An 8,266-nucleotide genomic window follows, 5' to 3' on the forward strand; every position below is an offset into this window, starting at 1 on the left:
GCACAGTTGCTGTATTCAATGTCATCACACTCAAAATTGTTTTTCTATGTACCAACTAGAAAAAGTACAAATTGGAATTTCAAAAAAAAATCATTTTACAAAGAATCATGAAATGTCAAATATCTAATAATAAATCTAATGAATAATTGCAAGACTTTTAACATAAAATTCCTAAAACATTCTTAAGAGAGATTAATGTATATAGAAATACAGTTTTTCTGTGTTGATATTGAATCCAGTAACTTTGCTAAACTTACTAATTCATTTTAATAATTTACTGTAGATTATATTGTGTATTTTTTATGTATACCACTGTCATTGGCTAATAACATAGCTTTATTTCTTCCTTTCCAATATTTATACATTTTTACTTTTTTCTTGATTTATTGCATTGACTAAGACCTTCAGTGCAATGTTGAATGGAAGTGGTATCTTCTATGGGTGGGCAATGTAGACATATAGGTTTTTTTGTTTTGTTTTGTTTTGTTTTTACAGATTCTAGAATTAGGGATACTAGTTTCATCAGTAACCAAAATTATACTAAAATTCAGCATAAGACTTAGGGATATATGTAAAAAAAGTCATTTTAAGTAACATTATTGATTAGATGGTTCATAAATATGGAAGAACAAAGAGATTTGGAGGAAGAGCTTGGATGGAATGAAATAGGAACAAGCATCATTGGAGTAGTGACAGGGTCAGCCCCCCAAACATATATTTTTCCCCAAGGAAAATGGTAATGGTCATTGGACTGGAGAGAAACAGATGGCCCTAAATACATTAATATTTTATATTAGCAAAACCCACATTTCTCATTGTGTGAGCACTCAACCACTTGGAAAGCAGTTCGTATAGGAACATCACTTTTGGGATAAAAATAGCTGGGTTTAAATTCCAGCTCCATCATTGTATAACCACAGCCAAGTTGCTTAATTCCTTTGGAGCTCAGTTCCTCACCTGTAAATTGAGAATAATAATTCATACTTACTGGGATCTCTGTAAGGATGAAATGAGATAACATATGTATGTTATTGGTTATATAAAAGTGTACAATAAATGTTAGTTTTCTACCCCCTTTTGGCTTGAATTCTTTATCATGTGTTGCTGTATAATACTTTTGACATACTAAACTATACACTTTTATCTTGTTCTTTCTCTTTTTCCCGTCTCACCACCACCCTTAAACTTCCACAGTGTTCAAGCACATACCAGGGACCCTCAAGGAGGAAGGAATAGAGTGGAAAGCAGAAAGTCTGCAGTGCTTCTAGCTTTCGCATTTGAGAATTAAAATTTTAGGGCAGTTGTCTTGAACTCATGGGATCTGGGTTGCATTTGCTTTCAGAGGTGTTTTGTATTGCTTCACAGTGTATAAAATGTTTTAAATAGTTCCTGGCACTTAAAAACTGGGGTACTTAATATAAAAGTCTGGGAGATCTGGCACAGCTGGATCTGGATTTTAACAGGGGGAATTGGCTAGAGCTCTCCAATGCCAGCCCCTTGAATGGGCTGCTGGAGCTCCAGTTTGGCGTAACAACCATGGGTCTCTCCATTCATCTGTGTAACCCGTGCAGCTGTTTTATGCATTCAAGTTTGTATGTCCTGCTTGGAGACATTTTATGAATTAGGGGAATAGCCAAATATTTGGGAGAAGCAAGGAAGGGAGATTGGGGCATTGCTGGTCCCTCATCAACTTAGAACATGTATCTCTTAGACCCAAGCTATGGTACATTTATACCATGGAATACTATGCAGCTATGAAAAAGGATTCTTTTATCTTCCCCTTTGAGATGACATGAATGGACCTGGAGATTATTATGCTAAGCAAAATAAGCCAGTCAGAGAAAAACAAATATCACACGATCTCACTCATATGTGGAATCTAATGAACAAAATAAACTGACAAACAAAATAGGTCCAGAGACATGGAAGCACAGACCAGACGGACAGATCTTAGAGAGGAGAGGCAGGAGGGAGGGCAGGAAGAGATTAACCAAAGAACTTACTCGAGTACATGCATAGCCCATGGACACAGATAACAGGGAGAGGACGGGGGTGGGGTGGGAGCTGGGTGGAGGGGGGCATCTGGAATACTCTCAACAATAAAATAAGTTTAAAATAAATAGATAAATAAAGAATCTTATTCACAGGAAAAAAAAGAGTAAGTAGAATTAACATTAGAATTGAAATACTCCTCTCATTTTGGTTTTGATTATGAAGCCTCTTCACACTTCGAAAAAAGCTTAGGGCCATCAAGGACTTCATCTTCAAAGCTCTGAAATTTTGAAACAGATTTTGACACAAACTCCCCCACAAAGTGATAAATCTGCTGCTCAGAAGCTCTTTCCAAGGCTGCTGTCCAGTGCTCATGTTAAGAGTGGAACTGAAAAGACAGGGAAGGGAAAATGGGCCAGGAACCGAGCCGCAGGGAATGACAGACAGTGAATGAAAGGCGGTTTAATCCGGGGGTCAGCAGGTGTTAAACGGCAGGCCCCGCGCCCAGCAGACAGGCAGCTCCCGGCTCTGCGGCAAGCGGAGGCCCCAAGAAGCCAGCCTAGTTAACGCACCCGAGCACCGGGGTGGCAAGCCAAGAGCGGCAACTAACCAGGCGACCGGGACACTGCACCTGGCTCGCGACAGCTCCAAGAGCAATTTGTGACACTATTTCAAACGATTCCAGTAGAACATGGTGTTCTCTGCAGAAATTGTGATTTTGGAAAACAGGTTAGGGTTCATGGCAAAGTTTGAGATGAAAATGGTTAGGAATGAAAGAAACAAGAAATCCTTGGTAAGTTCATAATAACTCGAAGCCACAATAACTGGCAATTGGACATATTTTTTTAATACCATAACAACAACAAAAGGCTTACTATAGAAGACATGCAAGTCAAGCAAGCTAAGCCCAACGAGTACTCTGAAATAAAATGAGTCTCAAGTGTGTCTAATGAACATTAGGATGTGGTGAGGACTTGCTGAACCGAGCAAAGCAGAGCCTCGTGGTTCTGGAAGCCGGGCTGAGGGTTGTGAGTCGGGCAGCCAGCCTGGCTCTGTGCGATGCTGGCCTGGCGAAACCCCCAATACCATTTTCATCCTCATTAATGATCCCTCAGTGGTTTAAAATTCTGGACTTTGAAAAGTACTTTCCAAAGATCTAAAGATCTAAAAATCCGTAGATAGAAAGAGCAAGTTTCAGATGGAAGAACCAACTTTCTTTCCTGGGAAGCATCCAGCCACAAAAAGGAACCTAAAAATATCTTGGAAAGAGCATATATTTGACAAATATAAAACAGAAATTCTATTTTCCTTACTGCCCAGATTGCTCTCATATGTAATTATACTATATCTTTATGGTTAAGTGGTAGCAATGTGTGTCTTGGTTAAAGAATGAGAAACTTGTATTTTTTAGTCAATGGAGGGGAAACAGATGGAACAATGTTGGAATTATGAGAACTCTAAAAAAAAAAATTCTCTGTTCTCATAGACTTTTCTGAGATTGCCGAATTAAATTGCAATGTTGGATTACCTAATGTTATGAAAAAAAGTTGATAAAATAATTAAAATTTCTTATGGAACTTATCCAAACATCTTAGGAAAATGAAAGACCACATCATGTTTGAGAGGAAGTTGTTGCGGCACCAACATTTATTTAGTAGATAACAGCTATTTGTCAGGCTCAAGACTAGATATTTTACATACTTTATGCCAAGTCAATATCTCTGTACTAATGCCTGGATCCCACCCCTAGAGATTCTGAACTAACTGGCGATTATAATGAGCAGCTGCAGTTGAGAAACAGGCCCTCAGAGGAGTCCAGTGAGAACTAGTATCTGCTCCCAGTACCTTTTTTTCTGTGCTGTTGAATTCCATAAATTTTCTCAGCATGTTCCCTCAGAGCACCTGCATGCCACCTACAATAACAGGATCACCTTGCAACACACCCAGTGTGTTAAATATTTTCCACTCTTGAGCTTGTGTACAAACCTCACAAATTGAACATTTGACCTTCCACGGGTTCTGTCTTGGTCCTAGATTCAGAGGGGAACTTGGAACAGCTGATCAAGTCCTGCCTTTCTAGAGATGTGAACAAACAATCCATAGATATTATCTCCCCAGTGTTTTCTAGCTCGTGTGGGACTCAGCAGTCTTGCACTGAGAGCAGTAAAACACTGTTCTGCCTTCTCTTGTCTAGTGTGGCATGATCATGTTTTCTTTAGACTTGAATTTTTGCCTCAGGTGTGCCTAGGGAGTAAGAGGCACTGGCCTGTGTTATAAAGCCTCCACCGTTTCACTTAGAATAGTCTAGCACACACACCTTTCGTGCAATTTGAACTGTAGCTGGTCACCCCAGCCCAGGTCCTCCCAGCCCCGTGCTTGGCCCAAAGACTTGTGTGAAGCTGCCCACGCGCACAGTCCTGCCTCTTGCCTGTGGACAGAGCGGCCACACGTAACAATCACCTGCCAAGGCGAAGATGCAGCAGGTAAGGGCCAGTCGCACAGCAGTGAAAATCCTCTGGCACGCTATGGGTACGATTTTTTGAATCACGAAGGGCCTTCCTTACCCACACATTCAAGTACATGGTCCATGAATTCAAGCCCCATGAGGATCCTCTTGACATGTTAATTTGGTAGACAGATTCTACTCCCAGTTTTATTTCTCAGTGTTCAAAGCAGGAACACCAACTGTTGGGTCTGTGATACTCCTCAAGCCTCAAAATCCTGCCGTGGAGTGAGTTATTCAAGGGACGTGCTGGCTTCCAAAGGGGGAAGAGAAAGCAGGATTAAGCCACGCAGGCTCAGTTTGCTTATCCCCAATTTCCATCAGATGAATCACTCTGCCTTCCCTGGGGGGGGGGCATAAGAAGGGGGGTTTCTTTTGGGAAAAGGGTCTGGAGGGCTTGCTGAGGGACTTAACAAGTTAAATTAACAGAGCTTCCTGAATATGGAAGAAATATCAGATATAGGAAAGAAACATCTCCAACAATGCTCATTTGAAAGAATATTTTTTAAATTGTATTATTTTAACTTCTACTTGAAGTATAATACGTATTCAGAAAAATGACCTACAAATGTGAGATTTCTAGAATGTGCCCACAGATTCTTTACTACGCCTTCCTCCAAAGGTACCACCCAATTCTGCTCCCCTTGAGGGCGAGCCTGACTTAGTGCTCTATTGACTAGAAAGTGATGGAAGTGACAGAGTGACTTCTGAAATTAGGTCTAAAAAGCACGGTGGCTTCCTGCAGAGACCCAGTTGTGAGGACACTGAGCAGTCCCACGGGGAGGTCTGTGCGGCGAGACGCAGCTTCCTGCCAACAGCCTGTGAGTGAATCATCCTGGAAGCCCCCAGGTGACCGCGCCCCAGGAGAGACCCTGAGCCAGAGCTACCCAGCCAAGCCTCTCCTAGCCTACAGAAATTGTAAAATAAGATAATTATTTAAGTTTTCAGTAATTTATTATGCAAAAAAGTAACTAGTACCAAAGTGTACAGATCAAAGACTTTTCAAAAACTGAACACCCTAGTACTTCGATCAAGAAACAGAACATTTACTTCAAAAGCCTCTTTATGTTTCCTTCCAGTCACTGCCTTCTTCTTTGAATATTAATTGTAACTCTGACTTCTAGCAGCATAGATTTTACCCCCCTTTTTCTAGACTTTATATTAATGAAATATATCAGTATTTACCACTTTTTGTCTGGTTTATTTCACTTAATATTATTTTTATGATATTTAGCCACATTTTTTACTGTAGTTGTAGATGATTAATTTTAATTGTTGTAGTTTTCCCTGTATACACAAAGAAAATTTAATTTATAAAAAAGTATGCTAATTAATTTTATTTAATGATATTTTACAGCTACATTTTATTTTTACTTTTAAAAAATTTATTTATTTTTATTTAAGAATAGTTGGCATACAATATATTAGTTATATTAGTTTCAGGTGCACAGGGTAGTGATTCAACATTTTTTTATACTTTACAATGTACTCACCCCACTAATTCTAGTAATCATCTGTCACCATATAAACTTACCACAATGTTATTTATTGACTATGTTCCCCTTCACAATTTCACCCATCTCCGCCCTCTCCAGCTACATTTCAAAATCAAGTTTTAACATTTATCAGTGTAGCAGCATATAACCATGACTTTCTTTTCCATCTGGAGAGGGAGATGTTTGTCCTTGACTTGGGATTTAGACAGACCTGACATTGATGTTTAGTTTGGTCAGTTACTTTTTGTATGTGCCTGTGATCAAGTTAATTAAAGACACACACACACACACACATATATATGTATATTAATCTACACATAAATAGATATATTTATACAAGTATATGTATTTAACTTACAAAGGGAATAATGAGAAAGATCATATAATTATCTCCAATTATCTCCATAGACACTAAAAATGCTTTGAATAATATTAAATACCCATTCCTGAAAAGAAAAAAACCCCAGAAAATAATAAAATAGAAATCTATAGATATTCCCTTAGTACATCCTTTAGCTCTCAATTCAATCTCTTAATGTAGAAACTCAAGAAAATCAATGCTAAAACATATAATCAATAACAGAATTTGCAAGGAAACAGAATATTAAGTGTTAGCATACAGAAACTAGTAGTCTTCATGATAACAAACAAATTCGGTTAAAAAATACAATGGAATACCACATTTACAATAGAAATAAAAAAAGATAAAATACTTAGAAATAAACTTTATATGAAATATTCAAAATTTACATGAAGAAAACTTGAAAACTCTTGAAAGACACCAAACAGGGCTTGTACAAGTGGAAAGACAACTCTTGTTCTAGGAGGGGAAGTCTCAATATTTAAATATGTCAATTGTATCATAATGTATACATTTAGAGTAACTTGAATAAAAATATCAAAAACATTTTCTTCTGGAACTAGACAAATTAAGTTTAAATCCATATGCAAAAATTAATATGCAGGAATAACTAGGAAAATAAAGAGTAATGATAGCTACTATTTCTATCAAATATTAAAGTATATTATAAAGCCTCTATGATTAAAATAATGTGGTATTAGGGCATACATAGAATGGGAATTCCATAAATAGACCCAAGTACATCTGGCAATTTAGTTTATGGTAAAGGTGAGATCTCAAATCACGATGAGGAAATGAATTTTAATAAATAATGTTGGAACAATTGGACAGAATTTGTTAGAAGATAAAATTATATCCTCACTTCACACTATACCATAATAAACTCTTAATAAATCAGAAATAAAAAGCATACAAATGGCAAAAGGAAACAAACACTAAGTTCTTTAATATTCAAGAAGTGGAGAAACTCTTTTAAACTATTTCATAAAATATAGAGGCAATAAAAATTAATAAATTTAATTCCATAAAATAAAGAATTTTTGTATGAAATATACCCATAATGTCTGTATGGCAAATAGTATAAAAAAATCAAACTACTATAAGCAAAATCAAAGGATGAAGAATAGCTGAGAGAAAATACAGGGTGGGACAAAAGTAGGTTTACAGTTTATGGAAAATAATACAATAGTTAATAAATAATAATACAAGAATAAACTTTGTTTCGTGTACTCACAAATGTAAACCTACTTTTGCCACAACCTGTAGTTGTAACTAAGTGTGCTAATTTCCTTCATATATAAAGAGCTGTTTATAATCAAGAGGAAAAAGACAAACACCCATTAGAAACATGGGCAAAAATATTAGGTAGTTTGTAGAAAAAGAAAGGCAAATAACTCCAAAATAAGAGAATTATAAATGAAAACTTCACTGAGATACCATTCCTCACCTCTCAGATTGGCAAACATCCGAAATCTTCATGATGTGTTTTGTTGTCAAGGATATAAGAAACAGAGCTTTTAATATAATGTTAGTAGCATTATGGAATGGTTCAACCTCTATGGGAAGAACTTTGGAAACATCTGACAAAGCTGCATATGCAATTGACCCTTTGCCCCATAATCTCAGTGTCTAGAAATCTACTTTGTAGCTACACCTCCACAAATATGAAACAACGTACACAACCCTTATTCATTGTAGTATTATTGCAACAGCAAAAGATTGTTAATGACCCAAGAATTCACAAGTGAGGGACAAGTTAAATAAACTATGGGACACTCACTGGCACTGTGCAGCTGTAAGAAGGAGGCAGAATCTCTCTCTGAGCTGGTATGGACTGATTTCCAGGCTACATTGTAAAGGGAAAAATCAATGAATATTACAGTGTGCTACTTTTGTGCTTAAGAAATAAAGAGA

Source organism: Miniopterus natalensis, chromosome 2 (assembly GCF_054644295.1).
Source record: "Miniopterus natalensis isolate mMinNat1 chromosome 2, mMinNat1.hap1, whole genome shotgun sequence".
Classification (NCBI taxonomy): Eukaryota; Metazoa; Chordata; class Mammalia; order Chiroptera; family Miniopteridae; genus Miniopterus; species Miniopterus natalensis.